Genomic DNA, 27091 nt, shown 5'->3' with positions numbered 1-27091 from the left:
CTGCTGCATCACAGTGTTGACTCATATTCAATCTGTGGTCTACTAGGACTCTTAGATCCCTTTTTATGTGTCCCCCTTTCTATATCTGTGCATTTGATTTTTACTGCCCAGATGTCATATCTTACATTTCTCCCTGTTGAAATTCATTTTGTTAATTTTAGCCTAGCTTTCTAATCTACTAAAATCATTTTGAATTTCGATCCTGTCTTCTAGGATATTATCTATCCTTCCTAACCTGGTGCCATCTATAAATTTGATAAACATGGCCCTTCAATCATCCAAGTCATTGATAAAGCTTTTGAATAGCACTGGGCCTAGGACAGCCTTGTGGCAACCCGCCAGAATGAATAGAAGCCATTGTTGAACACCTGTTGGGTTCAGTCAGTCAACCAACTACAAATCCATCTAACTGTGGCATTATCTAGCCCACATTTTACTAGCTGTTTTGCAAAGATATCATGGTTGAAACCATGGATGCAAAATTCAAGGATATGGAGAGCCAACTGTACATTCTTTCCTGATTACATTTCATCAAACATATCTCACTGTCATACAGAAGTGTTCACATTGGTGGACAGAACCCAATACCCTCTAATAGTAGTATAAATAATAAATAAATAAAACTTTAATTTATATCCCGCTTTTTGTTACCACAAAGTGGCGTACAACCTTTAAAAAATACAATATATACATTCCCCCGCTTTAAAAAAAGGATTAAACAATTCTATCCATTAAAATTACAAAGGATAAAATCTAAAAACAATAATACAATAATAAAATAATGGTGGGCAAAATCTTCATTTATATATGTCTGTGGGGGGAACGTTACATGGCCGGATTCTATTCCGGGAAGGCCTGCCAGAAGAGATTCGTCTTGACAGCTTTCTTGAAGCTCTCTAGGTTGGTAATTTGACAGATCTCGTCCGGCAGGCCATTCCATAAAGTGGGAACGATTGCGGAAAAGGTCCTTTGAGAGGTCGCTGTCAATCTGGTCTTTGTGGACTGCAACAAATTCCTCCCAGAGGATCTGAGGGTGCGGGGCAAATTATACGGAAGGAGGCGATCCCTTAAGTAGGTTGAGCCTAAGACATGGAGGGCTTTAAAGGTAACGACCAACACCTTGTACTGTGCCTGGAAATGAATAGGCAGCCAGTTGTTCCTGTAATCAGTCTGGCTGCCATATTCTGTACCAGTTGAAGTTTCCGGACTAGGCACAAGGGTAGCCCCATGTAGAGCGCATTGCAAAAATCAAGTCTTGAGGTTACCAGTGCATGTACTACAGTTTTGAGGTCACACGGCTCCAGGAAAGGGCGCAGCTGACATATCAGCCGGAGCTGATAACAGGCACTCTTGACCGTTGCATTCACCTGATTTCTCATCTGAAGAGACGAGTCGAGAAGCCCCCCTAAGCTGTGAACACAGTCCTTTGAGGGGAGCGTGAACTCCTCTAGGACTGGAGGTTGCAGCCCGATACCTGGTTTGGGGGCCCCTACCGTAAGTACTTCCGTTTTGTCTGGATTCAGCTTGAGCTTGTTTTCCCTCATCCAGTCCATTACTGCTGCAAGACATTGATTGAGGGGAGAAATGCCATCTGTCGTCATTGCTGATGAGCAAGACATGGAGAAATATATTTGGGTGTCATCAGCATACTGATAACACCCCACTCCATGTCTATGGATGATTTCTCCCAGCGGCTTCATATAGATGTTGAATAACATTGGGAACAGGATGGTGCCCTGAGGGACGCCACAATTAAGCTCAGTTTTTGAAGAGCAACTATCCCCGAGCATCACCCTCTGGAATCTACCTGAGAGGAAGGAACAGAACCACTGCAAAGCAGTGCATCTGATTCCTAGCTCTCTCAGGTGTTCCAAGAGGATGTCATGGTCTATTGTGTCAAATGCCGCTGAGAGGTCTAATAGCACCACGCTAATAGGGTCATGCTTCCTCTGTCGATGCTTAGACGAAGGTCATCAGTTAAGGCAACCATGGCAGTCTCCACCTCATATACTGTCCTGAAGCCAGTTTGAAATGGATCTAGAAAATCGGCTTCATCCAAGACCACTCGGAGCTGAAGAGCGACAGCCCTCTCAATCACCTTACTCAAAAATGGCAGATGGGAAACAGGCGTATAATTTTTCATGTCCAGGGGGTCCAGGGAAGGTTTCTTCAGAAGCAGTCTAACAACCGCTTCCTTTAAGGCAGATGGCACATAGCCTTCCCTAAGGGATGCATTGATGACATATCTAAGAAATGCCATCATTATGTACAAATATATAATTTCTGTGGCAGGAGGTGGAGACTTTCATTTCACTATGGCTTCTATTAGGACAAAGTGACAACTGGCTATTATTTAAAAGTCTACAGGAAGAAGGAGTAAAAAAAATAAAACATTGAAAGCCACCTTGAATCCTGTGCTGGGAGAGAAGCAGGTTATTAATTATTTAAAACAACGTATATTGCTTTCGAATGTCCTAATTAACTAATCAAATTATAGTAAATTGCTAAAAAAATCCACCTTAATGGCAGAAAAGAGCATATGAACAAGTAAAGTATATAAAAAAATTAAAGCATCATGGAAGACGATACAGTCCATCTAAGGCTAGGTGAGGATAGAAACAATCTAGCCTTCCTTACATAAAAGGCCTAGCTTGGTTGTGACTAAGAAGATTATCGTATATCGTTCTCATAATGTTATGAGATGGAATGTTCTGGGAACGGGTATTATCGCATTCAAGAAAGTAGAACGTGATGGGAACGTAATGGGAATGCATTTTGCTGCACAGCGCATCCCTTTTTCTTGAGAATGTTCCTATAACGTTTTGCTGTAGTGCATGCGTATTTCATTTTGAGGACTGTGTAATGATGATGTCTCCACTCTGTGGTTGCTTTGACTCCATATAACTTTGCTAACATTGGACTTGTAAAAGTTGCTGTTATGAATTCTATCTATATAAATATGTGTGTGTGTGTTTGTGAGTGTGCAGAGAACACACAGACACGCACACACACACACACACATATATGCACACATTAGCCATTTTATATATAATTTGTGTTTGTATAAGTATATATATATATATTTGAGTGTCTGTGTGCAGAATGCAGACACATACAGAGTCCCTTGGGAGGATTCCCTTGGGAGGGAAGGAAGGCAAGCCCCGCCGGAGCTTGTCCTCCCTCCCAAGGGAGTCTGAAGATTCCCTTGGGAGGGAAGGAAGGCAAGCCCCTATAAAACGTTGGGGCATCATATGCTGGCATATGTTTGTAGAAAATAGGATAAAACCTATGTTACTTTTGTCAAAGAGGGCGCCGTGTCATACCTGGGAGAGCAATAAACATTTTTGCACGCTCTAGGACTTTGGAAAGAGAAGGGCATTCTTTCAGCCAATCAGGAGACGGAGGAATGAGAGAACGGAATTGGAAATGGTTCTCTCGGCACAGACCTCTTATGAAACATTCTGAGAATGTTACAGCTCGCTGGGAACACATCTAATCTGTCCCCACCCTGGAACGCATGTGGAACACATCGGGAACGTTCTGGGAACCCGATGGGAACACATACGTGCGATAAACTGTGATGTGTTCTGTTCCCATTGGGTTCCCAGAACGTTCTCAGAACGCTGTGCGATATTCTTCTATGATATGCCCACTAGCCTTGTTTGTATGGTGAAGATTATAAACTTCTGGGATGGTCATTTCAGAGGAGGCTTTTCTGTCCTTTAACCATTTAGGGAAATCTTCTCTATCCTCTAGATTTAGCCTTCATTTTTAAAGAAAACTTAAAACACAAATTTACACCATCACTGTCTTTGTTTTTCCTGGACAAAGTCCCTCAGACTTCCTTGTGCTTGTGATCTCCATTTGTTGCTTTAATTATGAAAGTTTTTGCTAGATCTATTTTGGCTGTGTTGTTGTTTTTTATTATTAGAGATTCGTTTGTTTTACTGTTTAGGATTTTATGGAGATTTTATTATTATGTCCTTTCCCACCATGACATTAGAAAGCTGAATAGAATAGAATTCTAATAAATAAATAAGCAAATTTTTCACATGAATAGGTTTGTAGTCCCTATACCTATAGAAGAAAACATGAATTTATGTGGTTATGTGATTGCAACATTCAAGACGCCAGCTCTAATCTACCTTTTCTTTTCTAACATAGGGGTCAAACAGACTGGCAGCCCCAAACAAGTCCTGAGTGGTGCGGGATCACAGCAGCCAAGACCAGCCCCTGCCGCAGTCTGGAATGGGCCACTGGCAAGGGGCGGTTTTTTCCCACTGCTTTTGTGGCGGGCTTTGGGCTGTATTAGCCAATACTGGCATGGCTTCTGGCCTATCCGAGGGCATGCGTCATCTGCATGACATGCCCCGGATTGGCCTGAAGGAAGCACTTTTTGCCCTTCAGTTTTGGGCCATTGATAATGAAACCAAAACTTATGCTGTAACTGACCAGCAAATGAAAATGCTGAAAATCCCCTTTAATCCTCTCTTGATATCTGAATAGAAGGGAGTTGGGGCTTCTCTATTTCTTTTTACTAATTTCTTGTTAGTGACAACAATTTTATTCACTTTGGGCAGAGATGTAGGGTGACTGAAGAAAGAAGTGATATATTTGTGGCAGCAACAGGTGTAAAGTTCAGTCTGCAACTGAGGAGCTAGACTGAACAGCAGCAAGCTGGTTATAATTATAAATAAAGCTTCACAGATAGCTGTTAATTTGAGCCAGGGCTTGGCTTTGGGCCTGGAACCTGTTCTCAATGCCTTAGAACTTAGTAGCAGCAGTAGTAAAGGTGCTTCTGAGTAAAAGCAGACAAAAGTTCTTTCACTGTTGAGTAATCAAAGCCATTTCCACTACATTTATCTTTTCATATGGCTTTCAGTTAAAGTAGTCACATACAAAAGGAATTGTGTGTCATGCACAAGTATTGTATACAAAGATTTAGCCATGTTAGTTTGTAGAATCAGAACATAGAGTTACCTTGTAGCACCTTTGAGACTAATTGAATGAAAGAAACTGGCAGCATGAGATTTTATAGACTTCAGTCTAATGCATCTGAGGAAGTAGACTGAAGTCTACTAAAGCTCATGCTGCCAATTTCTTTCAGTCTCAAAGGTGGTATAAGATTGCTCTAGGTATTATGTGCCATACAGTTGATGGCATGCCCCCTCCCACCCTATAATATTCAGATGTACAGGAGTTGTGTCTTCTTTTTTATTTGGCAACCCTTAGAGTATGGGAATGAAGGGTTTTTTTAAAATGATATTCCACACCCTCTCTCATTTCAGAAATGCTGGATTATATGTATAAATCGCATACATAACAATTAATCCAAAGAAACTCATTTCCCTTTTCAGACTTCCTAAAATATAGACTGAAAAAGATGAAACTATTATTTGAACCACTTTCGCCATCATGACTGTAAGTACTAATATAGAAGGAATGTATATTGAGGTTTCTGCTGGAGAAGATGTTTCAGTGGGAACCTATTAGTAGATGAAAGTGCAAGCTTATATAAATGATGCTGAACCAAAACACATGCCATGGTTGATTATAACATTGGGGCTTGACAGACTGGCCATTAAGGCTGGCCTGGAGGCCAGAGTTGGGGAGTGGCATCCACATGATGCATGCCCCGATTCTGCTCCCAGGCTGGTGTGATGCCATGCGCCACTCCACATGGCTCACGACATCACGGTGCTCCTCTGGAGCTGCATCTACATAATGCAGCACCAAAGGATAATGGAAAAGCCGTGTACTGGTGGCTATGGTGCCCTTTCCAGGGTGCAAAAAGGAGCTGCTTTTTGCGGCTCCTTTTTGCACCGTGGAAAGGAGAGATTGAGGCTGCAGCATGTAGGGGTGGTCTGTTGAGCCCCATTATTATCTACTATTTACCATTATCATTAACACTCATATAACAGCTAAACCAAACTTGGGGGGGAGGGGGTTGTCCACAAAAAATCTTGATTACATTTAAGAAGGCTCATCCTCTCCTGTTGAATTTTCCACTATTTTTCTGAAGGTGTTATAAAAGTGTTATAATATGGTTTCTCAGACATTTGTGGGAGGATATTGTTGAGGATCACCCATGTGATGTGTTATCCTACAGATACTCAGCCTGAGCAGGGCATTTGCAATGACAGCAATCTTCTAATGGAATCAGATGCAAAGAAAAGGGCACAGGAGATGGAAATTTAGCAATTGTTTTTTCTCACATCAGCATCAGCCCTGGCAAAAATGTGCCTTCTTTATAGCAGTTCAATGTACATGAACCTTGGTTGGCCAGCCTTTGGTGCTGGTCAGTCTAGGAACTCTTTCTTACAGTAATGAAAGTAAGGTATGAAAAGCTGAGTTGCCCATAAAATAATTTAATACATATAAGTGTGTAACACACACAGAGACAGACATTTTGTTTTTGTTTTTTGGCAAGTGATGACACTGCTTGACTGTTTTCATTCCCATTATGCCTGAAACTGCATTTTCACTCAAAAGCAAAATGTACAAGGAGTATGGAACTTGTTTTAGAGAAAAAGACTACATTGTGAGGAGTTTGTTTGCCATATATTGTTTGCCATTACCCATCCTATTTATCTTAATCTTGAGGGAATGGGCTGAGCAGGAACTCTGTGTAATGACAACTTTCACTAGTTTCAGCTTGCAGACCCTGATTCCACAGTCACTTCTATCTTACATAAATACTATTGTCCAGTAGCCTGACTGGTTGCAGTGCATGCCTGTTTTTCACATACAGCTATGTAGTATGATTTCTACCTTTGATCAGAGGCTGCAACAAATTAGCCTTTAAATCACTGCCTAAGATATTGCTGTAGGGGGTCAAGAAAAGTTAGCCATTATGGCATAGGCTTCACCCCATGTCCTTCTCCTCCGCCCAAGTTGTAGGGATTCAGTATTACCACATGACACTGTTATAATGTTATTCACACTAAACTGTTATTATTCCACTTTTACTGCTATGGCTGCCTCCTATGGAATCCTGGGATTTGCACTTTAAGGAAGGATATTTGGAACTGTGAACCAGAGAGCTCCTAGGCCTTGCTAACCTACAAACCCCAGAATGCTATAGGAGGCAGCCATAGCAAAGAAAGTGGAATAATAGTGCTATATAACAGTGTAGTGCAGGATTGTCAATTAATTCTGCTTCTAGTTGTTATAGAGAAATGGTCAAAGGCAGTGGATTTGGGTTGAAACGCTTAAGGCAATACATGGCATCCACAATTATAGGGTGAGGGGTGGAGATAGGGTTGCCATAAGTGAGGACCTCCAAACCGGGACAAATGTAGGGCAACATTTTCAAATGTAGGACATGTTTTCATAAAAATGGAGGACGTGCAAAAATTGAGTTTTTTTTTTAAAAAAATGTTAATATAAATGCATGTTTTTTAGGCATGATCAAAATGGAGGACATTTTGGCATTATTCCTAGACAGATGCCAGAAATGTACTTGCCCTCAGGTTCAACTGCACTTCTCAGAAGTCTGTACTTGGTCAAGGGACTGTGGTTTTTCTTCACTGCGCATGAGTTTGTAAAAATCACAGCAAGTTACATTGACCATGTCTTAGAGGCTTGTTGATATCAATATCATCATCATCATCATCATCATCATCATCATCATCATCATCATCATCATCATCATCATCACTATAATTGTCCAGGAAAGGCAGACTTGTTAGCATTCAAAGCGCCATAAATACACAGAAAATGCACTTGCATATATTTAATAATAAAAAATAATGAAAAAAAACAAGGCAGGGGTGTATATATTTGATAATAAAAATTGTAATAAAATAAAAAACAAGCAATAATAAAAATTAATAAAATAAAATAAAAACAAGCAATAATAAAATTAATGAAATAAAATAAAAACAAGCAATAATAAAAATTAATAAAATAAAATAAAAACAAGCAATAATAAAATTAATGTAATAAAACAAAAACAAGCAATAATAAAAATTAATAAAATAAAATAAAAACAAGCAATAATATAAATTAATGAAATAAAATAAAAACAAACAATAATAAAAATTAATAAAATAAAACAAAAACAAGCAATAATAAAATTAATGAAATAAAACAAAAACAAGCAATAATAAAATTAATGAAATAAAACAAAAACAAGCAATAATAAAAATTAATAAAATAAAAAGCAATAATGAAAAGCAATAATAAAAATTAAAAAATAAAATAAAATAAGTATTTTATATTTTTAAAAATAATTAAAAAAAACCAAAATACTAAGGCAGACCTAATGGCCACTGACTCAGCTTTCCTCCTCCTCCTCCTCCTCCTCCTCTGCCCCAATTCTGCCCTGGCCTCTTCAAGGCACCCTTCCTCCGGATCCTTCCTCCTCCTCCTCCTCCTCCTCCTCCTCTGCCCCAATTCTGCCCTGGCCCCTTCAAGGCACCCTTCCTCCGGATCCTTCCTCCTCCTCCTCCTCCTCCTCTGCCCCAATTCTGCCCTGGCCCCATCAAGGCACCCTTCCTCCGGATCCTTCCTCCTCCTCCTCTGCCCCAATTCTGCCCTGGCCCCTTCAAGGCACCCTTCCTCCGGATCCTTCCTCCTCCTCCTCCTCCTCCTCTGCCCCAATTCTGCCCTGGCCCCTTCATGGCATCCTTCCTCCGGATCCTTCCGCCTCCTCCTCCTCCTCCTCCTCTGCCCCAATTCTGCCCTGGCCCCTTCATGGCACCCTTCTTCCGGATCCTTCCTCCTCCTCCTCCTCCTCCTCTGCCCCAATTCTGCCCTGGCCCCTTCATGGCACCCTTCCTCCGGATCCTTCCTCCTCCTCCTCCTCCTCCTCTGCCCCAATTCTGCCCTGGCCCCTTCATGGCACCCTTCCTCCGGATCCTTCCTCCTCCTCCTCCTCCTCCTCTGCCCCAATTCTGCCCTGGCCCCTTCATGGCACCCTTCCTCCGGATCCTTCCTCCTCCTCCTCCTCCTGCTCCTCTGCCCCAATTCTGCCCTGGCCCCTTCATGGCACCCTTCTTCCGGATCCTTCCTCCTCCTCCTCCTCCTCCTCTGCCCCAATTCTGCCCTGGCCCCTTCATGGCACCCTTCCTCCGGATCCTTCCTCCTCCTCCTCCTCCTCCTCCTCTGCCCCAATTCTGCCCTGGCCCCTTCATGGCAGCCTTCCTCCGGATCCTTCCTCCTCCTCCTCCTCCTCTGCCCCAATTCTGCCCTGGCCCCTTCATGGCACCCTTCCTCCGGATCCTTCCTCCTCCTCCTCCTCCTCTGCCCCAATTCTGCCCTGGCCCCTTCATGGCACCCTTCCTCCGGATCCTTCCTCCTCCTCCTCCTCCTCCTCCTCTGCCCCAATTCTGCCCTGGCCCCTTCAAGGCACCCTTCCTCCGGATCCTTCCTCCTCCTCCTCCTCCTCCTCTGCCCCAATTCTGCCCTGGCCCCTTCAAGGCACCCTTCCTCCGGATCCTTCCTCCTCCTCCTCCTCCTCCTCCTCTGCCCCAATTCTGCCCTGGCCCCTTCAAGGCACCCTTCCTCCGGATCCTTCCTCCTCCTCCTCCTCCTCCTCCTCCTCTGCCCCAATTCTGCCCTGGCCCCTTCAAGGCACCCTTCCTCCGGATCCTTCCTCCTCCTCCTCCTCCTCCTCCTCTGCCCCAATTCTGCCCTGGCCCCTTCAAGGCACCCTTCCTCCGGATCCTTCCTCCTCCTCCTCCTCCTCCTCCTCTGCCCCAATTCTGCCCTGGCCCCTTCAAGGCACCCTTCCTCCGGATCCTTCCTCCTCCTCCTCCTCCTCCTCTGCCCCAATTCTGCCCTGGCCCCTTCATGGCACCCTTCCTCCGGATCCTTCCTCCTCCTCCTCCTCTGCCCCAATTCTGCCCTGGCCCCTTCAAGGCACCCTTCCTCCGGATCCTTCCTCCTCCTCCTCCACCTCCTCACGATGGCTGGTGCCCGCGGAGGGAAGCAGGGCAGGCGCGCGCGCTGCCACTGGCCCCTGTTGAGGCCTGGGCGGCGCACGCTGAGGAGCCCGTCCTCTTTGGCCAGCTGGCCAATGGCTGGCTGGCCAAAGCAAGGGACGAGCTCCTGTTTTGGAGCCCCGCGCGCGCGCAAGCCCTTACGCTGGAGGCGCGGTGGCAGCGACGCTTCTGCCGCCGAGGAGGAGGAGGAAGGCGGAGCCGGAGGAGGAGGTGGGTTGGCGCTGCCCACCGCGAAGATGACGAGGAGGAGGTGGGTTGGCGCCGCAGCAGCCGCATTAGCGGCAGCGGCAATGGCCAGAGCGGGCCCCCGAACCGGGAACAAGGCACAGGTGGGGGCCCAAACCGGACCGGGACCGGGAGGGGCCCCCCGAAACCGTGATTGGCACGGGGGCCACCGGGTTATGGCAACCCTAGGTGGAGAGACAATACTAGCAGTTCATATTGACAACATTTGCCCTCTGTCTTTCTATGGCCTGGTACAAACGGGCCAAAAGGCGCGTAGCAGCGCTGATACTATGGTTCGGGAGTGCACATTCCCAAACCCTACGGTGTATTGGCGGCAGCATCATGGCACCATCCCATCCGCATGGATTCCGCTATTTTGACGTAAGGGATGTGCAGTGTATACACATCATTGCGCATCTTTTACATCATGAGTTCACCAATGGCACACTCGTGACATGCCAGCGCCATCGCAAAAAGAACCTTTTTTTTCCAGGTTCTTTTTGGGGTGGAGGGATGCCGGGAAGTTTGGCTGCTGCGGCATTCCTCTGCAGCCAAACAGGCCATCGCCATCCCTGCCCTTTCCCAGAGGTATATACCGGGCCTTAGATAACACACAGTGACAACATGTGGGGTTGGGGCAGGAATGGAGAAGAGAGATAATTCAAACAATTCACCCAGAAATTCTCTATAGCTCACTTAGACTAGGCCATTTCTCAAAGTTAGTGTTTGATATTTTTGGGCTACACTTTCTTTAAGTCCAAAATGTAATTATCATATTTAGAGATAATTGCTTCTATAACAACGAATTAGTACCAAAATTCAAGTTAATTCCTGATTTATAACAAAATCTTATTAATAAGCCATGAGAAAGCTTGGAACTGTTGCTAAAAACAACTCATATTCTGATCTGCAGAGGAATGAGGTAGATCAGTTCATTCAGTTTTCCATAGTTAGACAGTCATATGAAATAAAGAGGCCTGCATTATGTTTTGCTCATTGCATGCCACTCCCAGGAATGGAGTGTCCAAGTGCCCTCCATTCTGAAATGAAAAGGGATTGTTTCCTAATGTCAGTTTTCTAAACTTGGCCTTTCCCAGATAGTTCTTTGACACCTCATGGGAAAGGGTGGCCAAAGTAGAATAGCAAAGGTAGATTAATTTGTCTGACTCCTGAAGGTGAGAAATCACTTCACGCCTTCCTCTTTGAAGAAAGTAATATTACCACTGTATTCTGCTTTGATCAAACCTCATCTGGAATACTGTGCCCAGTTCTGGGCACCACAATTCAAGAATGATGTTGACATGATGGAGTGAATCCAGGTGAGGGCAACTAAAATGTTGAAGCTCTGGAAACCATGCCCTGTGAGGATCTGGGTATGTTTACGCTGGAGAAGAGAAGGTTAAGAGGTGATATGATAGCCTTATTTAAATATTTGAAGGGATGGCATACTGAGGATGGAGCAAACTTGTTTTCTGTTGCTCTAAAGACAAGGGTACAGAACAATGGATTTGAGTTACAGGAAAAGAGATTCCACCTAAACATTAGGAAGAACTTCCTGATGGTAAGAACTGTTTGTCAGTGGAATACATTTCCTCAGAACGTTATGAAGTTTCCTTCTTTGGAGGTTTTTAAACAGAGGCTGGGTGGCCATCTGCCAGGAGTGCTTTGATTTGTGTCTTCCTAACATGGCAGGTGATTGGACTGAATAGCCCTTGTGGTTTATTCCCATGCTATGATTATTTGACACCATAGCAATGTAACACAACCCTCTTGTACAGTGTCAGAAGCTGTAGGCCCTTCCATCTTCAAATGTCCTTATTACAGGCATTATCAATGAGAAGGCAGTGAATGAAGTAGCAGTAGCATGTCTCTTATCTCAGGGATAGGAGAGAACAAGCCTCCACTGAAGCATCCATCATATAATCACAGTGTTGGCAGGTACTACAAGGGCTAGTTAATCCACTCTTCTGCCATGCATGAATACACAAATAAATCACTCTTAAAAAATTCTCACCCAAACTCTGTTTATAGGCCTGTAAAAATGGAACCCAGCACCCTCTCAAACAGTCTGTACCACTGCTGAATAGTTCTTACAGTAAATAAATTCTTCCATATGTTTAGGTGGAATTGTTTGCAATTTGAATCCACTGGTTCTTATTATAGTCTCTGCAGCAGAAAACAAGTTTGCTTCTTCCCCTTCAAGTTATGTCTTCAGATATTAAAAGATAGCCATTATCTCACCTCTTAGTCTTCTCTTCTCCAAGGTAGTCCTGTCAGTCCTGTGCTCAAAAAATAAAACTCATTTGAACCAAAGAAGCTTTATTGATGAATCCAGGCAGAAACAACCAGTGACACATTTTTGCAAAGTCTAAAGCACCAAGGATCTAGTTACACTATTTATATGCCCTCCTTAAGCCAAAGCCATTCTAACTGTCTTCCTAAAATTTTCCACAAGATGCTATTCTATAACCTATCATTTTATACTACACATTTATATTATAATATATATTATATATATATTATATATTATATTTATATTATAATATATTATATTATATTACTACAGACTACATATTATAAACTACAACTTCTACTTTAACCTGAATAACAAAACCTTTATATATTTTTATCCTTTATGACAGAACCCTTATACACTGGTTCTGACATAGAGTTGGAAGAGACCACAAGGGTCATCCAACCCCCTGTCATGCAGAAACTCACAATCAAAGCATCCCTGACAGATAGCCATCCAGCCTCTGCGTAGAAACTGCCAAAGAAGGACAGTTCACCACACTCCAAGGGATTGTGTTTCACTGTCAAACAGCTCTTACTGTCAGGAAGTTCTTCCTACTGGTGAGGTGAATTCTCTTTTGCTATAGTTTGAATCCATTGCTCCAGGTAATACATTGCTCTAGTAGTGGCAATTGGGAGACTCTCATGAGGCTCGGGCACAGAGTATCACTTCTGTGACTTGGAACAGCACCATTTTGGGACAGACTGGAGCAAAAAGTTAGAGCACATGGTGGCAGGGGAGAAGTGGTGGCAAAAAGGTCATCTGAAATTTGGGACCCTGCCTAAGCTCTGTGAGCTTTGCTAGGACTTGGCTAGCAGGTTAGTGTTGCACTGCTCCTACTGCTTTCTTTCATCAGACAGGCTGAGATAAGAGGTAGTAGAAGAATCCACTTTTTTTGTGGGAGAGGGGACACTTGAAGCTGTATGGAGAAGACATGTCTTCTGCTCTGAGAGCATTTCTAAAGAGTCGGGGATAAATACAATTTATAATAATAGTAGTAGTAGTAGTAGTAATATATCTGGGAAGGAGTAACTGTACTCCATTATTGGAAAGAATCCTTTGTCTTGGAGTGACTCCTGGAGTTAAAATCTCTCCCTTTCCTGGTCAACACCAGTCTACAGTCCAGAGCATGTGGCCTCTGTAAACCCCTACGTGTGTACCAGCTGCACCTTTCTCTGCCCTAAAATCACAGAATCATAGAATTGTGGGGTTAGAAGAGACCACAAGGGCCATCCAGTCCAACCCCCTGCCATGCAGGAACTCTCAATCAAAGCATACCCAACAGATGGCCATCTGTTTAAAGACTTCCAAGGAGGGAGACTCCACCACACTCTGAGGAATTGTGTTCCACGATGAAGGATTGAGAGTCCCTCCTCTCTGAGGAGAAGCTTCTCTCTTGTACCTGGTCAACCTGGGAGCAGCAACTGAGGCTGGGGCCTCTTATTCACACTTGCCTTTGCTGCAAGGGTGAGAGTCTTCTCAGTCTCTGCTTGACCAGCGGCTCAGTTGCTACTCCTGGGATGACATGGCACAAAGGGAGCAGCGACTGAGCGGCCAGTGAAACAGTGACCAAAAAGACTCTTGCCTGTGCCGGCCTTTGGTACAAGACTAGCACAAGTAAGAAGCTTCTCGGTCACTGCTCAGCCAGTATTGATGAGATTGGCTGTTTTATTATTTATTATTTATTTATGGTATTTATATCCCGCCCTTCAGATCTAAAGGCTATCAGAGCGGCTTACAATTATTATTTTTAATTAGATGGTTCCCTGCCCTCACAGTAGACCTAATATAAAAAAAAATATGCTGGTTTTTTTTTTTGGGGGGGGCACTAGGGTTGTAGCCCAAGAGGAAAGGGGGCAGCATCTCAGAAAAGTTTGAGAACCACTGATCTAGACACTATACTTCTATTGATGCAGCCTAGAATTGCACTGGTCTTTTTAGTTACTGCATCACACTGTTGGCACCTCTTCAACTTGTGGTCTACTAGGACTCCTAGATCCCTTTCACATGTAGTCTCCTTAAGCCAGGTGTCCCCCATTCTAAATCTATGTATTTCACTTTTTTTGCCCTAAATGTACATTTCTCTGTGTTGAAATTCATTTTGTTATCTTTGGTCCAGCTTTCTAATCTATTAAGGTCATTTTGACCTTTGGTCCTGTCCTCTGAGATATTAGCTATTCCTCCTAATTTGGTTCATCTGTAAATTTGATAAGCATGTTCTCCATTCCTACAATGTCATTGATGTTGAATAGTTCTGAGCCAAGGACAGAACCCTGTGCCACCTCAGTAGTCACTTCTCTCCATGATGAAGAGGAATCATTGCTGAGCATTCTTTGGGTTTGGCTGGTCAACCAATTGCAAATCCACCTAACAGTTGCATTGTTGTTAACAGTAAAACTAGTCCACATTTTACTAACTTATATTGGGGGGGGGGGGGGGGGCGCATGTCAAAGGCGTTACTGAAATCAAGATATGCTATATCCACAGCATTCCCTTCATCTACCAAGCCAGTAATTTCATTTTTTTTTAAAAAAGGGTGGGGGGTCAGATTAGTCTGGCATAACTTGTTTTTGAGAAGCCCAAGTTGACATTTTTGTGATTATGGCATTCCTTTTAAATACTCACAGACCATTTGTTTAATGAGGTGCTTAGAATCTTTCTTGGTATTTATGTCTGGCCAACTGGGCGGCAATTAGATTCAATAAATCATTAATTAAATTATTAATTTTTTAAAGAAATAATCTTTATTGAAATTATACAACCAGTAAAAATGCCCAAATATATACAACATCCATATTTCAGATCTTTTTCTCCAAAAAACAAACAAAAACAAAACGAATTTCCCCCCCCCCCCCACCCAAAGTTATCCATTATGATGACTGATATCGTACAGTTAGCCCTACTTATTTGCCTACCTCGGTTAATTAACCTCCTTTGCATGTAATGAATAGGAAGGTTCCTTTTTTTGGAAACTCTCTTTCCTACTCTGTAAGATACAAGGCTTTTAAGAGAAATATCGGAATACTAAGCATGGGCTGTATCGTGGAACAAAATGCATCTAGTTGCTCTGTATAAGTAACAAAGTAAGAAATATTAATTAATTAAATTATTACATTAATTAAATTAAAGTAATTTAATTCATTTAGATTAATTAGGTATTCCTGTACAGTGCGCCCTTCCCTTCCGTGGGGGATCCGTGGATAGCCCTTGAGGTCTCTTCCAATTCTATGATTCTGTGATCACTCCCACCTAAGGATGCCACCACTTGCACCCCATTAACCATGCCATCCCTGTTCATTAGGAATACATCTAAAATAGATCCTCCTGTTGCCTCTTTCATCTTTTGGACAATGAAATTGTTTTCCAGGCAAGTGAGGAATCTGACTTCCAGCAAATATCAGCATAACTGAAGTCACTCATCATTAAACATCTCTTCTTTCTGAGTGTTTGGTCATCTGTTCTAGAAAGGCATTATTCAGTTCCTCAGTCTGACATGGTGGTCTGTTGTAGACTCTCACAATAAGACTCCTGTTGTTTCCCTCTTCCTTGTGACATAGCCAGCCCTCACTCCCCCGCCTCTGGCTTATCATTTTTAATCACTCTAGACAACTAGAGCCCAATTAGAGCTTTAGCTATTCATCTGTATTATTCTTTGGTGTTTTTGCTTTTCTTCATTTTTTATATTTGTCTTTCCAGAAAGTCAGTTTATCTGAAAGTTCCACTTGGGTTTTAAAAAGCACTTTCCACCTTTCTTCCTCACTGGAATTGTTTTCTACTGTGTGTTCAATGTATCATTTTAAAGAAACTCTCATGCATCACAAACATCCTTTCTTTTAGCATTTCTGACACTGGGCTTTCACCCAGTATTTCCCTACACTTCTTGAAATGAGCATTTTTGGAGTCCAAAGTGTGTGCTTCATTATGTTTGGCTTCCTCTTTCCTCTGTATAAAAAGTCCCAAGAGGACATGGTCACTGCCACTAAAGGATCCCAATATTCCACCCTGTTGGTTCCAAATCCAAAATAGCTGATCCCATTGTTATTTCCCCAACTTCCTATACAATGAAGTTGTCTGCAAGACTGATGAGGAATTGTGAAGTCGAAGGCTTTCATGGCTGGCATCCGTGAGGAATTGTTTGGATCTTATATTCTTTATAGAATTTAAACCAATATCTTGGTCATTAAAGTCTGTCATTAGTACTGTATCTCTCCTTTTTGAATGTTTGGTCATTTGTTTTGGAAAGGCATCATCCAAATCTTCAGTCTGGTTTGAGGGAATCTAAACACCACCACCACACACACACACAATGAGCTCACTCTTGCTTCTCTTCCCTTTAATTTTCCCAAATGTTCTCAACTTGGTACAGGCAGAAGAACCTCCTATCTCTGAAGACAGGGAAGCATCCTTGCAGTGTTCTATGGATGAAAGGGCTACTATCCATTTCCAGAGGAAGGAGAGAAATGTGGTGGTAGTAGGTGACTCCCTCTAACGAGGAAAAGAAGCAGTGGTGCATGAGCTTGATAAAATGTCTTGAGAGGTGTGCTGTATGTTTAGAACACTAATTTCTCTAAGCAGCCTGTTCACATGCTTGGGCTCCACAAACTGAAATAAATCCATTATTGTTGGACAAGCAGGAGCCAGCTACCATGCCCAAGGCAAAGTGGATCTGAGTTATTTTATCTGCAAGGTACCATGCACATTCTTCACATCCAGATTACATTCTTTATTCAGGAATCAGACTATAATAGACATCTGACCACTGGATGCAGCTGTACTGCAAATACAGTGGTTCCGCCCACACTGCCATGGAGTATACCTTTTAAGACTCCACCTTTTGTTCAGTTAGGTTTGCACTGAGTCTTCAGCAAACATCTGTCAACTTCAGTTCAGAAATCCAGGCTTGCAGTAGTAAAATCAGAAAAGCTTTATTTGAAACTATAGATGTTCATCACAGATGTGTGTTGCCAGGACTGAAAGTAGAGACAAGTATGGGGGGGGGGGGACTTCAGGATCTGTCTGGCACTTGGCTTTTCACACTGTCTTCCTCCCTCCAGAATGAACAAATGAATAAATACACCACAGTCCTAATAGTTCTACTCACAAACAAAATTCACTGGGTTTGCTAGAACTAGCCTTGGAGGATGGCAATGGCAACCTCCCTCTGAAGAAACCTGCCAAGAAAACCCTATAATAGGTTCATCTGAGGGATTTGGATCTGTCTGTTCCAAGTCCAACATGTTAAACCTTTATCTGTACTGTTTCTGTCAGATCAGTTCTAACTTTTAAAATGCTATGCTAAATTTGCATAATTAGAACACTAATTAGAGTGATTTGTATAATTAGTTAACAACAATAACAAGGATGGTTTTACAGGTATCAAATGGAGTTGTTTAGAAAATATCCCTGTCACTTCTCAAAGTACAGCTTTCCCTTTGTTGACAGATAGGTCTACAATAAATTCCATACTGATGTGTATCCAACACTGGGTTGAGATGAGCAATGGTCAAGCATGCCACCAATAGTGTTTCCTAACCAAATGTAATTGGTTTTACAAATTTAAAATGTCCAGCAGTTTTGATGTCATGACAGAATTGTAATATTTTCTCCCTTGGTTGCTCAGGTACAAACATCTTGTTCCCTTTGAAGTACATTACATTTTTGAGCTACGCTTCATTGGGTGCTGTGTTGCCTACTCATCTTGCTCAACCCCTTCCAACAAACTTTTCTAAAGGGATTCTTCTACTGGAATAGGCAATTTGTCTTTTGCTGTCTGTCCTCAAGTCATTATTCCAGCCCCAGCTGCATTTAGATGAACACTCTTAAGTTGTGGAGTCTGTACAAACCATCTGCCAATATATATTTTTTCTCTCAGGCAGGTACTTCAATGTAAATTTAAATTTATAAAAAAATACTCTGTCCATCAAATTTGTTTTTGGCATTTCCAATGCTTCCAAATTTTGGTAGTCAGTCCACACTTCAAAAAGCAGTAGGTTCCTTCCAGCACATGTCACACTTCCAAAATCCTTTTCATGACAGAGGCTTCCTTCTCTCACACTTCCCAATTCACCTTTGCCCCAGGATTTTTTAAAATATAAATATAAATAAGCACACGGTCTCAGCAACCTTTGATAATCTTTTTGTAAAGGAACAGCCCCCAAAGCAGTGCCATTGGCATCAACTTGCACCACAAAAGTCTGTCTGGGGTCTGGATGTTTGAGGACAGGCTCAATTTCAGCTCCCTGAACGTCTGTTGACACTCAATACTTTATTTTGGCACTGGATGATTTTTTTTTACTTGACTTGGATTTTGACCTTTCTTTTTAGTTTTTAGCAAGTCAGTCAATGGTAGTGCCACTTGCACAAAATTAGGAATGAACTGCCTATAAAAATGTGCAAGAAGTTCTGCAGCTGCCCTCATGTTCTGGAAGTTCCCAACTCACGAGATCTGAGATGGGTGAAGATGTGATACACCAAATACTTTAGCTTTTTCTCTGTGGTATTCATATTTGAATAGTTTTACAAACACCTGATTATCTGTCAGCTTTTTAAACTTTATCAGCATTTTGACATGTGATTACATATCTTCCAAATAAATTTGCATGTTGTCCAAATACACCAGTACTTCTTTGTATAACAATGCATGAAGGACATCATTTATGAAATGTATAAACATTCCCAGGGATTCAGCCAACCCTAAAGTACTGAAATGCTCCCAACGAAACAGTTAAATGAGTTTTAAAATCATACCCTCCCAAATCCTAACACAAAGGTAGATATCTCTCAAGTCCAAGTTGGCCAGCTAAGCCAACAGACCTTTCATGAGTGGAATAGGAAGTTGATTTGAAGTGCAACTAGCATTTAAGCACTGGACCTCCATGACCAGTCTCAGCAACCCATCTTTCTTTCCATGGAAAAATACAGGGGTGGTCATTAGCAAAACAGCAGGTCTGATAAAGCCTGGTGCCAAGTTTTTATCAGTGATGAACATCTACAGAGCAACAATTTCCTTGAGAGTTATGGAATAAAGTTTAAATTTGGCTCCAGATCCAGTTGAATTGTGCAGTCTGATTTGCACAAGAGAGCACTTTCTTTCTTGAAGAATACCTCTTTCAGGTTCAGATATTCTGTACAGATGTTTAGTTCCCCTTCTCCTGCACACCTCCCAATGTCTTTAATCTCTCCCAAGCTGCTGCACTCTTGATTGCTATCACTCTAAAGCAAAAGAACTTGCACCATGCCATGCAGTAGCTTCACCTCTTCCCTAGGTTCCTGCAATTTGGCTTTGCAAACTTCCACCTCAAAACTCTTCACTGAGTCACCAACACACCTGTCCCAGTCAGAGAACCTTCTGATTCTTCATCACCCCTGCAGTGGTGGATATGCTGTGGTAATTCCTTCATCAAAGGGGTAACCATTACCAAATCTCTTTTAGGGTTCCTTCCCACTATGATTTACTTCAAATTGTAAGTCGGGCTAAATGTCCATTGTCCCCACTTATCACCAGTTTTGATCTAATTCTGATCTGACAGAGTTTCTCAAAAGTGAGGTGAATGCATAAAAATGTTCTTATTTGAAGTGTGAAATACTTTTCTTTTTTTCTTTTTAATTTGTTAAAAATGAGGTGAATGCATAAAAATGTTCTTATTTGAAGTGTCAAATACTTTTCAGGAGGTTCTTTTGAGAAGAACTGAATCAGAAGCATGCTCAAGTGGGAATGACCTTCGGATCAGAATTGCATTTCACTGCAGGGGAGGGACTATGGCAGAGGGGTTGGTAGGGAGTGTCACCCTTCCAGCCTTTGGAAGGAAGGAAAGGTGGATTTAACTGCTGAAAAAGAGACAAGGCACAGCAAAATGTAGGGCATTCAAGAAAAATGGAGGACATGGCAAAAGGATGACAAGGGCAAGCCCCTCAGAGGATCCTTTGCCAAGGAACCCTGGGATAAGTTAGCCTTGGGGAGAGTCATACTCTCTCAGCCTCAGAGGATCCCAATTTAGCTAGAGAAACCACCTCTGTGAGCTCTTGGTTTCCCACAGAATCCAATGCCGCAGCCCTAATAGCCACTTACCAGTGGGTAAGTGCTATTGCGATAGGGGGGTTTACATCGAAGTAGAGAACCAGGTTGGTGTAGTGCCTTGAGCATTGGACTAGGACTCTGGAGACCAGGATTTGAATCCTCACTGAGCCATGGAAAACCACTGGGTGACCTTGGGCAACTTGAACTCTCTCAGCCTCAGAGGACAGCAATGGCAAACCCTCCTCTGAAGAAACTGGCCAAGAAAAGTCTGCAATAGGGTTGCCTTAGGGTCATTGTCCTTTCCCAGGAACCATCCTACATTTTTAAAAATTATTATTTATTTTTTCTCTTTCAGTGATTACATTTTGCATTCAGTTACAGAAGATGATACAGACTATTTCAAACCATTGTAGAATTCCTAACTAATACAAAATTTTCCCATCTTTTCATCTAATTATCTACCTATATATTTCAATTTTCACTGAATTCCTTCTTATTTTCCACTATATTTAAACACAACCCCCCCTTAATCCCATCTTTTATATGCTTGGTTTTGTTTGGCGCTTGATTAAGCAGTTATCCCTCATTTTTTTAATCTTTCTATTCTTTAAAAAGAAAAGAAAAAAGTGAAAGAAAAAAAGTGAAAAAAGGCAGACCTGCATAAAAACATATGGTGGATTTTATCACATTTTTTAAACATTTTATCACAAAATACCAAACAGAACCATCCTACATTTTAACCTTCTGTCCAAAACATCCTCTATTCTGAGCTTGACTAGGAAGCATGTCCTCCAAGTCCTGGAAGGCTGGGAGGGCACCACCTCAGCTCCCCATGTCTTTCAAGTCCTACAAGGTTAGGGGGCTTTTCTTTTGGAGGGGGATCTGTTGTGTGTGTGTGTGTGTGTTTTAATAATTTTTAAAATTGGAAATGTGATTTCTCATCGTCCTGTAGAAGCACCAAAGTGAGCAAAGGCTTTCCTATTATGGCCATGCTAAAAAGTAAATTTAAATAAAGAAAGCTGATGGGGGGAGAGCACCACGAAGGATCCAAATGTAGCTGAAATTACAGCTGGGCTGTGTTGCCAAAATTATGCCTGACCATGTCACCAATGACACAGCAATGTGATCAGCTTGATTGGCATTTAAAGGGGGGGGGGGCGATGTTGTGGCACAAATACAAGTGGGGATGACAGTAGAGTCCAACACCCCCCCCCCCCATCCGAACAATCCTGTTTCATAGTAGGAATGATGCCACGGTGGAATCAAATCAATGGTGCAGATTGAAACCTCATTGTGAACCAGTTTAAATGGTAAGTGGGAATGAGGCACTAGGTTTTTATCATACATAGGTCCTATGTGCTTCCATCCCAAAAATGGTTAAAGTGGTGGCATCCCAGAAAAGCAATCCCATTTGCTATTGGTCATCACACACAGAGCACAACAAGGAGTTAAAAGCACATTAAAGTGGGCCCAATGTGAAACTGGCTATCAAAAGGAGACAAACAAATCCCCATCGCAAGCTTAAAAATACCTTTTCTGAGCATGCTCAAAACTGACATTTCCACAAGTGCACACTTGTGGTTTTGCTGCTAGTCACCACAGCCCCCTCTCCCAATATGCTCCAGGGAGGGGAGGGTATATGGGGGGGAATCCTCTTTGCCACAGAAGCCCCAAAAGGTGTTTCAGAGAAAGGCAGAATGAGGCTGCCCTTTGCAAACTCCTAAAACCACACACAAAGACAGACAGACAGACACACACACACGAGAGAAAGAGAAAAAAGGAGGCTGGGTCCATAAGCCTGCCTAATTCCATGACCTCCTTTTCCAAGGCATGTCCTCCATTTCTCCCTCTTGTCCAGGAGGACTTCCAAAGCGCCCTCCCAGCAGCTCTTCCCTTAATTAGAGGAGGAAAAGCAGCTGGGGAGCCTAAAGTGGGAAGTGTGTGTGTATCCCTTTATTTTATTTTATTTTATTTTAACTTTATTTCATAAAAATACAGTATACAGTACACATCTAATAACAATACATAAACATAAACATCCGTACAAACATCCATCCCTTTAAGGGACCAGAGCATTCTCCCTCCCTCCCAGCAAGGCACAAAGTCATCTGAGGCTTGCTTTCCACACGGCTGGCATTATGTGAAGGGAGTCAATTCGCAAGCAAAATGGAAATGTAAATCTGGTAGTTTTGTGAATTTACTTATTTCCTGATTGACCTCACATTCACCCTAGATTCTTTTCTGATTGCCTGCAGCATCATGTGAAAAGCAGCTGCAAATCTGTCCCTAAACCCTGGATGACCCTGCATTGGCCCATTTTAAACTTCCAATTTTGTCCCGTGTGATAACGTCCCTAGTGTTGCCACCTTCACTCAGGGTCTGGTTTTGCTGCCAGTCATCACAGCCCCCTCTCCCAATATAGTTTCACATTCCAGGAGCTCTGTGATTGAGTCATCATAATTGATTACTGGGGTTTGGATCTTGTCTTCCTGTGAATGCAGTATCAAAACCAGTAAAGATTTGTTCAGAAACTATAGATGGTTACCACAGATGTATGTTGCTCAGGACTAAAATGCCAGTGTTTGTACAGTAAAGTTGAAGTATACAATCATTCAAATTTTAAGTGGGCTGGCATCCTATTTACCCAATAAACCAAACAAATTTATTTCTGCTTCTTTCTAATGCCCCTTCTATTGTCCCACACCATCCATTCCTATTAGAATGACCTTGAATCTCCAGTAACAGTTTGGCCTCTCTTCCCCACTGCTTGTTAATTACCAATGGAATGTGAGCAAGTTAGTTAACTTGTGACTATGCATCCCATTATCCATATCAATACCACATGTAATTGAAATAAGCAAATGAATCTAAAAAGCTATGGTAGGCTATCTGGGGGAATCAGCTCCTGATATTATCACTCTAATCTCCATCTCATTTGTTTCAGCACAATCAACTCTGTGGAAAGCCATTGGCTCTACCCTGCAAATATCCACCACCCTGGTCATTTCTCCATTCCAGGTGTCAACTCTTGCTACAACAATCAGGGACTAAAGTGACAGGAAAATCCACAAATCCTGTAAAAAAAACCACAACTATCCAGATCCAATGCCCTGCCAGAATAGGCATCGGTCCCCTACCTCTGCAGAGGTTCTAAGTTCCAAACAGGTAGCTATCTGTATATGACAAGGGAACTACAAAAATTTTCACTACTCCCAAAATCATCACAATCCCATCCAGTACAGAAAACAAGGTCTCAAGTGTGGTTAGCAACATGAGTGGGGCCAGATAGTATCTTGGACAGGCACTTCTCTGTCAGGGCAGTTGTGAATTCTTCAGCCACTCCTGACAGTCAGGTACAACATGGATGTTTAAATCCCCCAGCACCACAAGCAGAGGGGACTCAGACTCCTACACTAGGCCCATGACTACCCCAGCCAGCTCAGGAAGTGAAACTGTTGCACCTAGGGGTGGGTTGTACACCAACCCACCCCTTGGTGCCCTGGTGGCGCAGTGGTTAAATGCCTGTACTGCAGCCATTCACTCGAAACCACAAGGTTGCGAGTTCAAGACCAGCAAAAGGGCCCAAGCTCGACTCAGGCTTGCATCCTTCCGAGGTCGCTAAAATGAGTACCCAGACTGTTGGGGGCAAATTAGCTTACTTGATAATTAGCTTACTTGCTGTTCACCGCTATGATCTTTGGAATAGCGGTATATAAATAAAACAAATTAATTATTATTATTAACAGAATCCATGTTTTGTCCATAAACTGTTGCAATTATTTTCAGAGCTACAGAGAACTTTGTAGCTTCCTTTAAATTTTGAACTCTTTATAGAAACAAAATATAAAGGAAAGGTGTACAAAAGCTGACACAAACATGGAAAACACAACAAAGTAAATTTAAACCAGTCATTTTTACAGAGAGTGTCTGGGAAATTGGTGTACTTTAGTATACATAAAATAAATCATATGAAAAAATGAACTGGGATGCAATATTTTGATTTCATGAAAATTTAGAAACTCATATTGCCTGGTTGTGGTGTATTTTTCAGTTAGTGTATAGGTTGGCATTATGGTATTTCCTGACCCCCAAAAAAGAATTCCATGTCCCCTGGAATGGGGCCAATATTCTTGTTGTTAACTGCCATCAAGCTGACCTAGCTCCAAAACACACTGCAGAAATAATCCAGTTTGAGACCACTTTAACTGCCCTGGCTCAGTGCTAGGGAATTCTGGAAAGTGTAGTTTTGTAAGACATTTTGCTTTCTCTGTCAGAGAGCTCAGGTGCCACAATAAACTAAAATTCCCTGGAATTTTAGCACTGAGCCAGGGCAGTTAAAGAGGTCTCAAACTGATTATTTCTGCAGTATGTCTTGGACCTTAGATGTATGGCAACGCCATTAATAAAAAGATGTCCAAGTCACTCTATCATCAACAGCCCTACTCAGGTCTTGCAGATTCAGTCTATCCATCTGGAATGTAGACTTCCTCTTTTCTTACTGCCTCCAAGCTTACCAAGCATTACTGTCTTTTCTAGTGAGTCAGGTTTGATTCGCTCTAGAACCCATTTATTTGTCTTTTTTGCAGTTCATAGTACCTGTAGAACTCTTCTCCAGCACCACATTTCAAATGAGTTGATTTTCAACCTATCAGCTTTCTTAACTGTTCAACTTTCACAATCATATATACAAATGGTAAATATGGTGGCATGGACAATACTAACTTTAGTATTCAATGATATACTTTTATGCTTCAGGATCTTGTCTCGTTCCTTCATAGCTACCCTTCCAAGCTAGTCGTCTTCTGATTTCTTGACTGCAGTCTCCATTCTGATTAATAACTGCACCAAGGTCTGGAAAATCTTGAACGATTTCAATGTCTTCATCATCTACTTTAAAGTTATGTAAATCATCTGTGGTTATTATTTTTGGTTTCTTTTTTTAAAAAGTAATACTCTTTTTTTCTTATTGCAACATAATTTTAAAAGGATGTTGAGAAACTGGAGCATGTCCAAAGGAGGGCAACTAAAATGGTGAAGGGTCTGGAAAGCGTGCCCTGTCAGGAACGCCTTAGGGAGCTGGGGATGTTTAGCCTGGAGAAGAAAAGGTTAAGAGGTGATATGATAGCCCTGTCTAAATACTTGAAGGGATGTCATGTTGAGGAGGGAGCTAACTTGTTTTCTACTGCTTCAGAGACTAGGGCGGGTTATAGACCGCCCATTTGGGGCGGTCTGGACCCGCCCCTTTCCCCGGAGTATCGGGGCCTCAGCGGCCAGAACGGCAGCCGCTGAGGCCCCGATCCGCTGCTTTTCAGGCTGCGGGGAAGCAGCAAAACGCCGCTTCCCCGCATCCTGAAAAGGGGTGTCCCTGGGGCTTCAAGCCCCAAGGACACCCCGCGGCGGCAGGGAGAAGAGAAAGGGGCCGCTTGGCCCCTTTCTCTTTTAGTCCGCTGGGCGCAGCTGTCTGAAGGCTGCGCCCAGCGGACTAAACCAGGAAGGAGCTCCGAAATGGAGCTCCTTCCTGCTCCGTGTTCAGGGCGCACTAAGTGCCCTGGCGCGGAGCAAGGACGTCATGTCCGCGCCGCCCCATCTAGAGGCGGCGCGGCCGTGACGTCCTCACAGCGGCGGCCATATGGAAGGGCCACCGCCGTTTAGTGCGTGACGAGCACGCACTAGGGTTAGGGCAGTGCAGAAGCACCGCCCTTTTGTAACCCTAGTGCGTGCTCGTCACGCACTAAAGTGCCGGTCTGTAACCGGCCTAAGACACAGAGCAATGGATGCAAGCTACAGGAAAAGAGATTCCACCTCAACATTAGGAGGAATTTCCTGACAGTGAGGGCTGTTCGACATTGGAACAAACTCCCTTTGAGTGTAGTGGAGTCTCCTTCCTTAGAGGTCTTTAAACAGAGGCTGGATGGCCATCTGTCGGGGATGCTTTGATTGAGAGTTTCTGCATGGCAGGGGGTTGGACTGGATGGCCCTTGCGGTCTCTTCTAACTCTATGATTCTATGATTCTATAAAATATTGTCAACAACAAAAACACCATCTATTTCAGGTATAGATAGATGGTGTTTTTGTTGTTGACAATATTTTATAGAATCTGGATATAATTGTAGGTATGAAGTCGAAGGCTTTCATGGCCAGCATCCATAGTTTTTTGTGGGTTTTTCTGTTTATGTGGCCATGTTGTAGAAGAGTTTATTCCTTTCATTTCACCAGCATCTGTGGCTGGCATCTTCAGAGAATGCTGACCTGGAAGAGAGTGGGCATATATATATTGTGTGATCCTGGGTAAGGAGGAGTGATTCCCATGTCAATCTGTGTATTGTTCTGTTGTTGATGGCTGGGCCTCCGGGTAGGAGGATATGCAAAAGAGAATTAGTGTCTTCTAATTGGTGATCATTATCTGGTTTCTCAGCAGATGGAAATGAGGAAACTTTGAGGAGACCTTGGTATAATTTGAATAATAAAGAATTCTGTACTTTAACATCATTAGCCTTGAATCAGGATATCATCATAAAACCAGCAGATAAAGAAGGAGCTACAGTTCTTTTATACAGGCATCATTATCAACAGGGTTTGAAAAGCAACTCAGTGACAGTAGTAGTTAT

The 27091-nt window shown here is 42.7% G+C and overlaps 1 protein-coding gene across 6 annotated transcripts in view; it reads left to right on the top strand.

The window, feature by feature from the left end:
* Positions 1-27091, top strand: part of CUNH10orf71 (chromosome unknown C10orf71 homolog) — a 58824-nt gene that overhangs the window by 5427 nt on the left and 26306 nt on the right. For 2 of the 6 annotated variants that reach the window (XM_089510898.1, XM_089510901.1), the window contains 2 exons: positions 5358-5421; positions 23427-23647. The exons of 1 other annotated variant lie outside the window; for it this stretch is intronic. The gene's annotated coding sequence lies outside the window, so the exon portion shown is untranslated. Of the gene's footprint in view, positions 1-5357; positions 5422-23426; positions 23648-25237; positions 25332-27091 lie in introns of all 6 variants that reach the window. 3 more of the 6 variants (XM_089510897.1, XM_089510900.1, XM_089510899.1) reach the window with 2 other exon arrangements.

Source organism: Sceloporus occidentalis, unplaced genomic scaffold, assembly GCF_023333645.1.
Source record: "Sceloporus occidentalis isolate IW3139 unplaced genomic scaffold, rSceOcc1.0.p SCAF_2, whole genome shotgun sequence".
NCBI lineage: Eukaryota > Metazoa > Chordata > Lepidosauria > Squamata > Phrynosomatidae > Sceloporus > Sceloporus occidentalis.
This window is presented reverse-complemented; position numbering and strand designations above follow the sequence as displayed.